This window comes from Apteryx rowi, unplaced genomic scaffold, assembly GCF_003343035.1.
Source record: "Apteryx rowi isolate R43461 unplaced genomic scaffold, aptRow1 scaffold_403, whole genome shotgun sequence".
NCBI lineage: Eukaryota > Metazoa > Chordata > Aves > Apterygiformes > Apterygidae > Apteryx > Apteryx rowi.
The window spans coordinates 228,322-239,600 of NW_020450562.1; positions in this window are offsets into that span (position 1 = coordinate 228,322).

Consider the following 11,279-nt stretch of genomic DNA (forward strand, 5'->3'; position numbering starts at 1 on the left):
AGGTCTTTGACTAGTTCATTTCAGCAACCACTTACTATGCTATTCATGTGACATTTCAGTATGAATTACTTAAACTAGTACAGTCATCAAAATTGGCTATGTAGGGGAATACGCTATTAAAGGAGCACAGATTAAGTAAACTTCAAAAAAAAACCCTTATAATTGTTACCTACCAAGAAGTCTTTGTTTTCAAAACTCTTCATATGTAATTAGCTGATAGAAATATGGAGAAGTAGATGTTTCTCCATTTGTTTATCAGTAAAGAAGATAATGCAAGCATTTACGTTTAGAGAGTCAACACCTTGCTTACCAGGCTGGTAAATGCCTTTTGTTCACCAGACAGCTTTTTTTTTTTATTTCCTACAGGACTCACCTGCTAACATCAGGATGAAGCAAATAGTGTTGCTATGCTGACATTAAGGCTCTGAAATGTAAATGTGAAATAAAGAGTAAAACCACAGCATCCATTAATTTCCATTCTAACAGAAAAAAAAAGTAGGCTTATGGATTGAAAATCCTAAGATTTAAAAAAAAGCATTAAATTCTAATTGCTGTTAAATTACAACAAACCCTAGTAACTCTACCAGAATCAGTGGAATTACACTAACCGTAATAAAGATCAGAATCTAATCACCTGCCTGCCTAATACAATATTCCTATTCAAGCCTAAAATAAAAGTGCAAAATATTATAATGTAAATTAAATAGGGAAGACAAGCTAGAGCAAACTCACGGAGAATGAGCCCTCACATAATTATAATGTCTAAGAATTAAGTCTGGTGCCAATGGTTTTCAAAAGCATACAGTTATTGCCACAGCATGAAAGTCTCTGTTTTAACTACTTTCAGTGCTCTCTCTTTACAATTTCACAAAAATGAACAATTAATGTATAAGCAGAACATTATTGCAGAGAGGCTGTTACATTTCAAGACCTGGCTGAAGATCAAATACACTTCCACTAGTGAATATTCTCAGAGTTCACTGTTTCAAGTCTCTGCAGCAGAAGAGAGGAAATCATCACGATAAGCTTATATGCTTTAAAATAATTACCAGTCTAGTTGTAACCCTCACAATTCTCTGGCGTTCTGTTACTGAATTAATGTAGGTGAAACCTGCGCTCACAGTGTTGGGGAGCAGCAAGGGCCGGTGCTCCCTAAGAGAGGGGAACCCGGCATGATAACAAGGCTGGCAGGCAATCACAGCCCCTGAGCGAGGCGAGCAGGGCAGGCCCATGGCTGGTAGTCAGGGTCAATCAAGAGTCCAGATCATCAAACAAGTCTGTGGTGATGAGGCAGGTCCAAGGTCAAACCAGAAAAGCAAGTCAGGGTCAAGTTCAGTGATGGTAACCAGGATCTGATACAGCCCAGTGATCACCAGACAAGCCCACAGTGATGAGACAGGTCCAAGGCCAAGTCAGGAAGTCAGTCCACAGGGTCAGGGTCCAGATCACCAGGGCCCATGGCCAGGCACAGGCATGTCCATGGCTGAGCTGGAGACAGACACACCCACAACATAGCTCAGGTGGAGACTGAAAGTTTAAACAGAGCCCTTGGGCAGAGAGTGCGAGTGGGGGCTCTAGGTGAGGCTGGTCACGGGCCATGAAGGTCTGTTAGTGCCATCAGGGCCCTGACAGCAGTCTGTATGTGTCCTCACACCTTAGAGGTCTGGGTTCAGACGAGACCTGCTGCAGAGGGCTTTGATTGCTGTGGGTTGTCAGTAGGCTATTTCAGGGGACACGGAGCCAGGGCAAGGATAGGGAATGGGGAAAGGGACAAGGCATGGGAGACTTGGGGCTGGGGAGGAAGGGGGGGAGCAAGGAGGAGGTCAGTGTGAGGAGCGTGTGAGGAGCCCTTGAGGCCAGGCAGGGGAGCTGCCCCTGGGGAGCTGCTGGAGACTGCCAGGTAGGCTTTGGGATGAGGGCACACTCAGGAGCCTGGGGCTGGGCGGGGGCTCAGCACTGTGGGGAGATCAGAGTCCAGGACCAGGCTGATCACTCAGGAGGAATCATAGGGGCAAGGCCTCGCACAGCCTTGGCCAGGCCCCACTGCATGCGGCTCAAGCCTTGAGAAGGCCTTAGCTTATTGTCAGGGTGCAGCAAGGGCTGGCTGCTCCCTAAGGGACGTRGAGCCCGGAGCTGAGCACAGTAACATGGCTGGCAGGGCAGGGGCCTTGCCAGCCAGGGTGCAGTCCCACAGCACTAAGCAAGGAGAGCAGGGCAGACCTGAGGCTGGTAGTCGGGAACAGCCAGGAGTACAGATCATCAAACAAGGCCTCAGACCTGCCTCATCTCTGTGCACAAGCCAGAAACGCAAGTCAGCAAGTCATGGTCAGGTCCAGTGATGGTAAACAGGGTCAGACACAGCCAGTGATCACCAGACAAGTCCATAGTGACAAGGCAGGTCGAGGGCAGAGCAGGAGGTCAGTCCACAAGGTCAAGGTCTGGGTCTGGATCAACAAGGTCTGTGGCCAGGCTCAGCTGCAGCACAGCTGGAGCTGGAGGCATGCACACCTACAACATAGCTCAGGCAGGGACTGAAGGCTCATGCCTGAGCTGAAAGGGACCCTGGGCCTGGGGGACAGGGCAGGGGTTTTGGATGGAGGCTCTGAATACTGAATTGCTTTCCATATTTATCTTTGACCTTTTGATATCATTAATATTTCACTGTGCTTGGGCAGTGAAAATACAGAAGCTTAGTGTTATTGAGGGTCACTTTAATTCTCTCATTCTCATATGTATTTTTCAAAAACACATGACCTGCTTAGAAGAAATTATTTAATCCACAAGTCCCTCCTTAATAACACAAAAGCTGGGAAGAGACTTTCCACTTTCCCTGTGATCTTTCAAACATAATAACTTTCCCAATTTTTTCTACCTTTCCCAGATTTACAGTGGCTCTTAAGCTGTCTGTGTTCTTCCCCTAAAGACCATAGCGTAACTCATTTTGTCATCCTGCTGTAGCTAGCTTGTCTAAGTGTGGAACTGTAGAATAATTCAAGTTGGAAGGGACCTCTGGAGGCTTCTAGTCGACCCCCTGTTCAAAGCAGGTCCAAGATAGAGCAGGTTGCCCAGGCCTTGTCCAGTCAAGGTTCAAGTATCTCAAGGATGGAGTCCACAATCTCCTGTCCCATGCATCAGGACAATCTGTGGTGTGGGTTTACCCTCTCCCTTTCCCTCCTCCCTCTTCTCCCCTCCATGCTCCACAGGCCTCCTAGAAGGCTGCTACTGAAAATGGTGAAGCCTCACTGCTCTGAGGTGTTCAGAGATGGAAAAAACGTATCTGACTTACCAGCACATACTGCCTCCACCCAAACACAGCAGACAGCCAACAAAAATGTCAGCACTGTTTTGTGCTTGAATATGAGAGCTAGCAAATGACAGTAATCTAGTTTCAGTATTATATCGGAGTAAAGTGTGAAAAATTAGTCCTAGGACTTTCATGATGTGGTAAGTATGCATGGATAAGGTTTGAGAAGCTTTGCTAAAATTATTCAACGAAAGGATTTATAATATTAGTGATATACTTAAAGCTAGGTAGGAATTCATACAGGGCTGACAATTTGGCTTTTGTGTTGAACTTTTTAAAGCCAGAAAGCATATGAAATTCTTATTTCTTTTCCCATGGTTGCTTCTTTACAGTCTACATCTTACTTTCTCTCATTCTATTTTTCAAAAACAAATTGCTTTATGAAGTCTTTGTTTCCTACACTTTTGCTTAGATTAATTTATTTAGCTATTTAACTATTTAGCTTATTTAGCTATTTAGCTTAAACTAGTAGTAAATTTACTACTTTTTACTATTAAAAGTAGTAAATGTCCAGCCTTTGACTAGATGTGTTTTTAAAGATGTTTTGTTATTTTATAACCTAATACTTTTTCCCAGCTTCACTCTACAGAATGTGATCTAGGTCTTATTTTACTGCATGCTATTCATGCTCTGCTCTCAAAGCAGAATAACTAGTTTCCTCTAGTCTTATTTCTTGGGAGGAGAGTATGCTTCTTTTTTAAAAACCTTATCACTATAGTACAGAAATGCCTCAGAAAACATGTAGTTTATCATCACAAAGGAGGGGTTGAGATTATCCTTTCTGAAGGGGAGACTACAATTAAAAGGTTTTACAAATGATAGGTGCCACATTTGAGTTGCCTGTATCTGATCTATAGAATAATTAGCATTCTGTAGCACTTCTCAGGATCTCTCCTTTGCGTGTGTCCACTCCACTGGCATCTGATTGCATTTTCCAAGACTAGCCAGTCACAGATTTTTCCATCCTTCCAAGTCTGACTAAGATGTGCTTGATTTTTCCTTTTGGACACTAGCAGGAAAGTAATAGTGAACCTGAGAGAGACAATCCTTGCAATTGATTTTGGTGCCTTGACTTGCCTTAATTTAGGCAAGATGGAAGAAGCTGTTATAGAAAAAGTTCTTCAGTTTCCAAGTCCCAGAACTAAATAAAACCAAGAAAATGTTCAGTATATTACTACTGTGCATATTCAAACAGTGAGTTATATCCAAGATCGAATTTCCCCAGTTTTCATGAAAATAGAAACAGCACACTGCTGTCACAAGTGCCAGCCCTCCAGCCAAATGTCAAATCTCTCCTCCCAATTATGAAAGCTCTTGAATATTTCAAAGACAAAGTCCCCAAAATATCTGCAGGATATTTTCAGTGTCTTTTCCAGAAGCAGTCGGATTATGCTGGTAGAAGTTTTCCATAACCACTCAGGGACTAGAAGATGCCCAGCCTGTAACATGTCAGATCAAAAATTTCTAAGTTGACAAAGTTATAAACAATTGAAACAGGATCTTAAATGGAAAGGGTCAAACAATCTTAATGGGAAGTGTCAAACAGTCTTAATAGCTACCAACAACAGAACTAGCTAACACGTATTCAATTTATAGCGCATCAGTACATATTTTGTTTCTGATAAGGTGTGTATCTCTACCCAGATTATCAAACTCTCCAGTCAGGAAGTTTTTTTGTATCCAACACATTAAATGTGGGCCCTCAAAAATCACTTGAATGCAGTTTAAAGGGTTTTTTATATGTTTTATTCAGCGGGTTTGCATTTGAGATGGTATGGGAAGAGACCTGCAAAGATATTTGCATGAAAATTTGACAAATGGGAAGATAAAGGCTGACAAGAAGGATGTAGAAAAGGGTGGAGGCTAATAATATTGGAAAAGATAGAGTGACAGATTACTGAAGGTCAATCCAAGAAGCTTGAAACTGAGCTGGTGGGGAAGTGGAAGACAGCAGATAGATTGAAAATGAGTAGAAGAGAATGGAATAAAAAATATGGGCAAGAAAGCCAATCTTAGAAAAGGTTTTTGTGTGAATTTGAGGGGATTGGTGTGCATATCTAGAAAGCTGAAAGAGGGGAGGCTTAAACTGATACAAAAAGGGAGATAACTATAGCTTGCAGAGGAAAAGAGAAAGGTGATAAAAAACAGTTTAAATGTGAATAGGAAAGAGATTTTTCATAAATTAGATAGTATATTTAACAAGTTGATAAGAAGTAGGACAGATGGAACATGAATCATCTAGGCAAACTTTATAATGCAATATATAAACAGGAGTGAGGTTTTTAATACTCGACATTATATTTCTTGGTACTGGTAAAGTCAGAAGGTATAGGGAACCCAAAAGAGAACAGGGAAGATAATCAGAAGTCTGGAAAATCTGACCTATGAGAAATCATTGGAAGACCTGGGGCTGTTTAGTCTAGAAAAGGCCTATGAGATGTGACAAAAATACCAACCTACCTGCTGAATGTCAGGTCTGTACTCCAAATCCTGAAACTGCTGTTTCAAAATCTTAATCATAAGTAATCAATGCATATAAAAGAAAAAGAATAAATCTGTTGTATACGTCCAGTAGAACAACAAGCGGGGAATTAGATTGCAGCAATGGAGATTCCAGATTGATGTTAAGAAAAACTTTCTAATAGTTAAAACAGTGATAAAAATGGATTGACTGGATTGTTGCAGTTCTGAGAAGGAAATGACCAACAGTTGATAGCTCATCTAAATGCTTCACAGCCTCTGTGCATCCAGCAGAAAAGACTGCAACAAAGACTGTCCTATCATGACAAACCAATAATTGAAAGCCTGGTTGTTAAAAGTTAGCAAGGAGAACAAAATAATCTAATAACAGGATAAGCAGACCTAACATTTTCAGCACGAAATGGCCAGGTCTATGACTGTAAAAAAAAAGAAAATTGAAACAGATATCCTTTTGGTCAAAAATTAACTGTAAGTTCTCACAATTTTCTTCAAAAATGTTTATAAAAGCAGTTCATAAAAGAGTTGGAACACCTACCCCAAAGTGGGTAGCCCTACTTATTCAAAACAGTGCTATAAAGTATGGATAAATGGCATCATCAAAAGACCCTATTTTCAGGAATTTATGGATTTTGGATGATTTAGCATATTGGAATTGTTATGACATTTTTAATTAAAATCTTATGTAAAGACTGTCTAATTTGATTCCATACAAGTTTTCTGAGGATATAGCATTTATTAAAAATCACATCTCTACAATGGAATTATGGTAAGAACCAGAAATAAGATTATGCTATATCAAATGCTAAATTTTTGCTTTAAATAATTTACAGATTATCACTACATCTATATAAAACCTTATGGATATAATCCAGATACAATTCTGTATGACTCTTTCATAAGAGAAAATCAGAAATGTTTTGGATTAATTCTAGCAAGAAGTTGATAGTTTGTAAGTACACTCCACTAGAATGATGAAGTCACAGTTTAAAAATGAATTAAAGCTGCAGTATCAGATAACATTACATAGAAACAGCAAAGCAAAGGTGTTGGAGGCAGTAAAAAACAAAAGGGTGTATTTAAATTGATCCCTTTCATTCTCTCCCTGTGCAGGTAGAAAAAAAAATCTAGCATTTTGGGGTTTTAATCTCAGTCTAAAAATAAATGACTTAACTACTTGACCATGACAGCAATAAGGTATCTTTTTCTTCTATTCTTTGACTACTAATTCTAGCATAACTGGAATTAGTATAACATAGATAGATTGATAAAGCAGACCTAACACAGATACATAGATACATAGATAGATACATAGACAGAAAGATACACAGATGATATTTTAACTATTTGTTCCAGACATGAGCCATTCCTTTAGCTTATAAAATTTTGCAGTTGACAGTTGTTAAAACTTTCAAGATGCAAAATATATACATTGAACCAAAACTGAGCTCATCTGTTAAATATTTGAGAATTTATTCTGTGATCTTTTCTGTAGATGGCTTTGAAGTCCATAGTTTCCTGATGACTTTTGCACAGAGACAATACACAAGGGTCCTTTTTTCTTCATTACGGCTCATTTGTAAGCCAGAAGACTCTTGTAGGTTCTCTTATGTCAAGTTCATTTTAAATAAAACTTCTGCTATGCACACTAGTGCTTGAGATCCACAGAGGCACTTTAAACACTTCCTAATATTCTGTGAGGGCTGCAATATATTCCAGTCCCAACTTTCACAAAGAACATCATAATAATGGAGTATCTTTGCATTACTAAAGCACATATCACAGTTCTTAGCCTGGGGACTTCGTCGGATATTTCTAAACTTCTCTGTAGTTGTAAGAACTCTGGGTAACTGAAGGCATTTGAGCCAAATTACCTTGTATGCAAGTGGCTTAGCTGTAAGTTATCATACTCTGCTGAAGTTAGCTGGCAATCGGTCTGCTTTAGCAGTAGAAGGAGCAGAAAGCATTCCTTATTAGCTAATTATGAAATGCATATCTTCTTCCTCCTCAAGCAGTTTGAGGTTTTTAACAGCTTTATCAAAATTTCCAAGTACAGGTTGCTGCTTCTAGGGAATTTGCCTTAAGCTAAGGGTGCAATTAGTACGCATTAAACAGCATATCTATGACCCTTGGTGTAGTGAGTAAGTTTCTTGCCTATCTTAATCCATCAAAGATAAAGAAATGAGAAGACCTCCTCCCCCTCCCCACCCCAGGGAAGTGAACACATTAATTTATGTTCAGATTTCAGTCATGTTGGACTATCAATGCTAGTCTGCTAGAACCAGTTTAACAAATGTAGTATGGTAAAAGCATGACAGAGGATTTGTAGGTGCTGAAGTCTGCAAGGAATCTAAGTTTATTTAGTTATAATTCTGGGCACTGACCAGTGTTCCACTACAAGTTTTTAATAATGTTAATGGCTAAGTTGAAAAAAAGGCAGAGGGATATTTAAAAGTGAGCACCTGAAGATACAGAGGAATTTACACAGAATACTTTTCTCTATACCCCGAGAAGCTCAGGCAGAGATAATACTTTCAGTTTGAGAGAGGAGAGGTTTTAAATATACTAGTTAAACATACTATTTTTTGACATCTTTCATACTTGGGGAATTAATTGTTCCACTTGGCAGATAGAAATTCCATACAGAAAAATCCCACTACATATTAGTGGGACCATTCCTAGCAGTTAAGATTTTTCCCTATTTGCTTTCTACTCAATTCAGATCTTGGAATTAGTGTTAAGAGGATTGGGATCAAGCTTTCCTGGCTGGTTTGCATCTAACATCAATTTATGCACCATGGGACAGGATTTTTATGCGTCAGATGTCTGTTCAAACCCAAGCAGCTGTTGCCAAGGGCTCAGTCATTAAAGGCAGTGGCTACATATCCCTGTTACTTCTGAAGAAATGGCAGGAGGATGCCCAAGAGACCTTACTCAGCCTGATGCAAGACATTTGGATACTTAAAAAAATTAGATGCACAAACCTTCCCACCCATCACTCTTTCTCCACTGTTCTTTCAAAAGTTGGCACTCTTGTAAGGATTTACAGAAGACCACCTGCTCAGCTCCTCCAGACAAATCAAATTTTTATTTAAATATTTTAAAGGGTAAAGAACAAATACCACAGCCTTTTGAAAACTTATTTTGCCCCTACAGTTAGAAGGATGTACAGTTTAGGATATCTTATTCAAGAACATAAACCCAATGCATTGACAAAGGTCATCAGAGCCAAGACAACCTGTGACAAATTCTGTTCCATTTGGATAGACATGGCACACCCCACAACCTTCCCCAGCCTTTTTGCCAGAGCCTTTGCCATTATTTCAACTATCTCTCTATTGATGAGGTACAAAATGGTTTCTTTAATTGCACTCTTCAGATAGAATGCAAAACCAGTTACAAAGTATTTTCCAAATTGGATAAGAAAAAAGCAACAACAAAAGTATTTCATTTCTGCTTTGAAACTCTGGCACAGCTTAGACAGGTGATAACACCACTGCAAGAAAGAAACATCATTCTTTAATATTACATATATCTATATGTATACATATATCTATATGTAACATTATGCACCTTGTAACTATGTAACATTAAAGAACAATGTCTTTCTCTTTCCATCTGGAAAAATTTATCTCTGTAAAAACCTTTTGAATCAAAATGCAGCCAGAGTCAATAGCAAACTCCCAGCACGAAAGCAAAGATGGAATTCACCCTTTTGTGCACACAGTAAGAGATAAGGGAATTTACATTTCCAAATAATTGGCAATCATCCAGCTGCAAGAACAGCTATTTCTTTCATCTCTACCCCCATCCACACACCTGGTCAGGGAAGGTTGGACACTGATTCCAGAAGAGTACATATCTAGTGCTACTGCTTCAGCACACCAGCACCGGTCTTTTAACAGCCAGCATATGTGGCTGGATTTATAAAGGGGTTACCTGCTAATTCTGTCTGTTCAAGGTCTAACACTGCTCAGCCATACCGTCCAAATATTCTCCTAACAGCATAACACTCCTTCAAATTTTTTCTCCTAAGAAAATGAGTAACAAATTAAGGTCATGGTGCTGCATTAATCATGTTTTTAATTATTTCCCTTGAGTATGCTTTCCATAACGCATGAATAGTCTATGTAGAGCGAATAACTGATAAAGGAACTTAATTAAAGGAAAAAGATTCAACTGTGGGATTTAGTTATATGGTTTGGCCAGATTTTTTTCTTGATCAGTCATGTATTTGGTATTTCCTTTCCTTCTTGACTTTTGCCTCATTCTTGATTTTTCTTTTCACATTCTCTTTCTTTTCTACATTCTCTTTTCCACCTCTTCTTCTTCACTTACCCATCCCTTTCACATAGCTCTTTTTTTTTTTTATTGCACTCTGCTTCTTTTGTCATGTCTGATAAGACATTTGAAATTAAGCTCTCAACTCCTATGGAATGACCATGAGCCACAATTCTGTCATAGCTCATCATGGCTTTGGATGCTTTAAATGATTGTGTCCTTTGATGAAGTTTGATCTTTAAAAACAAAGCTAAAAGTACCCAACACTGCTAAGCACTACTGAAATACACATTTACTAACCTATCATGGTTAAAGCTAACAGATTCTCTCCATTATAAAAGTATTTGTTTTATAATAAGTATCTTGACAGCATTTTCATGTGCTTTAAGTGCAAGAAAACCAGGTATTTCATTTCAGCTGTGTTGAACCCACAGCTGAGTGTCATGAACTAGCTGCATAGGATGACTAAAGAACTAGTTATGATTTCTAAATAGATATCGTTCAAATTCCTAACCAATGGTTGGGGAGCTCTATCACGTATTTAGCTGTGGTAGAAATTTTTAGCTGTATTTTGACTAGGGCTGCTATTAAAATTACATCCTTTTATCTATATCTTGTTGGAACACTTTTTTTTTTTTTTTTTACAGAAAATATATAGATTTCCTTTCACTAAAAAGCAGCTTGACCTTTTAGCACCAAAAATATGCAAAAACATTACCTAGAAACTCAACCAAAGTATAGGTGAATATATATTTTTAAAGAAATACATCCTTAGTCCCCGAATCCTTTTGGTATCACTAATTTAAAAATGCATAATACATAGAGATACTCATATATTTCAATCCTGTTCCAAAAAATGCGTTCAGAACATAAGTAGTACTTCCTCACAAATCATCTGAATGTCAAAAACTACAAGAACATACATTCAATCAGTTGATAGAACTAACCAAGCATTTTAATCACGTAGCCTACTAAAGGCTCCATTACCATCTCAGCTTGGGATGAGTAACTCGCAGTCTAATCAGATTTCTCATTCTCACTGCGTTGGAAAGTCCACCTGCTGTTCTGAGCTCTACAATGAATAAGGAGTTGTGTTACGAACTCCGACGTTGGTGCGCGGAGCTGAACTCTTACCATTCCCCGCCTCCCCCCCCCGCCCGGTGTCAGAAGCAAGGAGGAACAGCCTCCCGTCCCCAGCCTACCTTCCAAGCCCGGG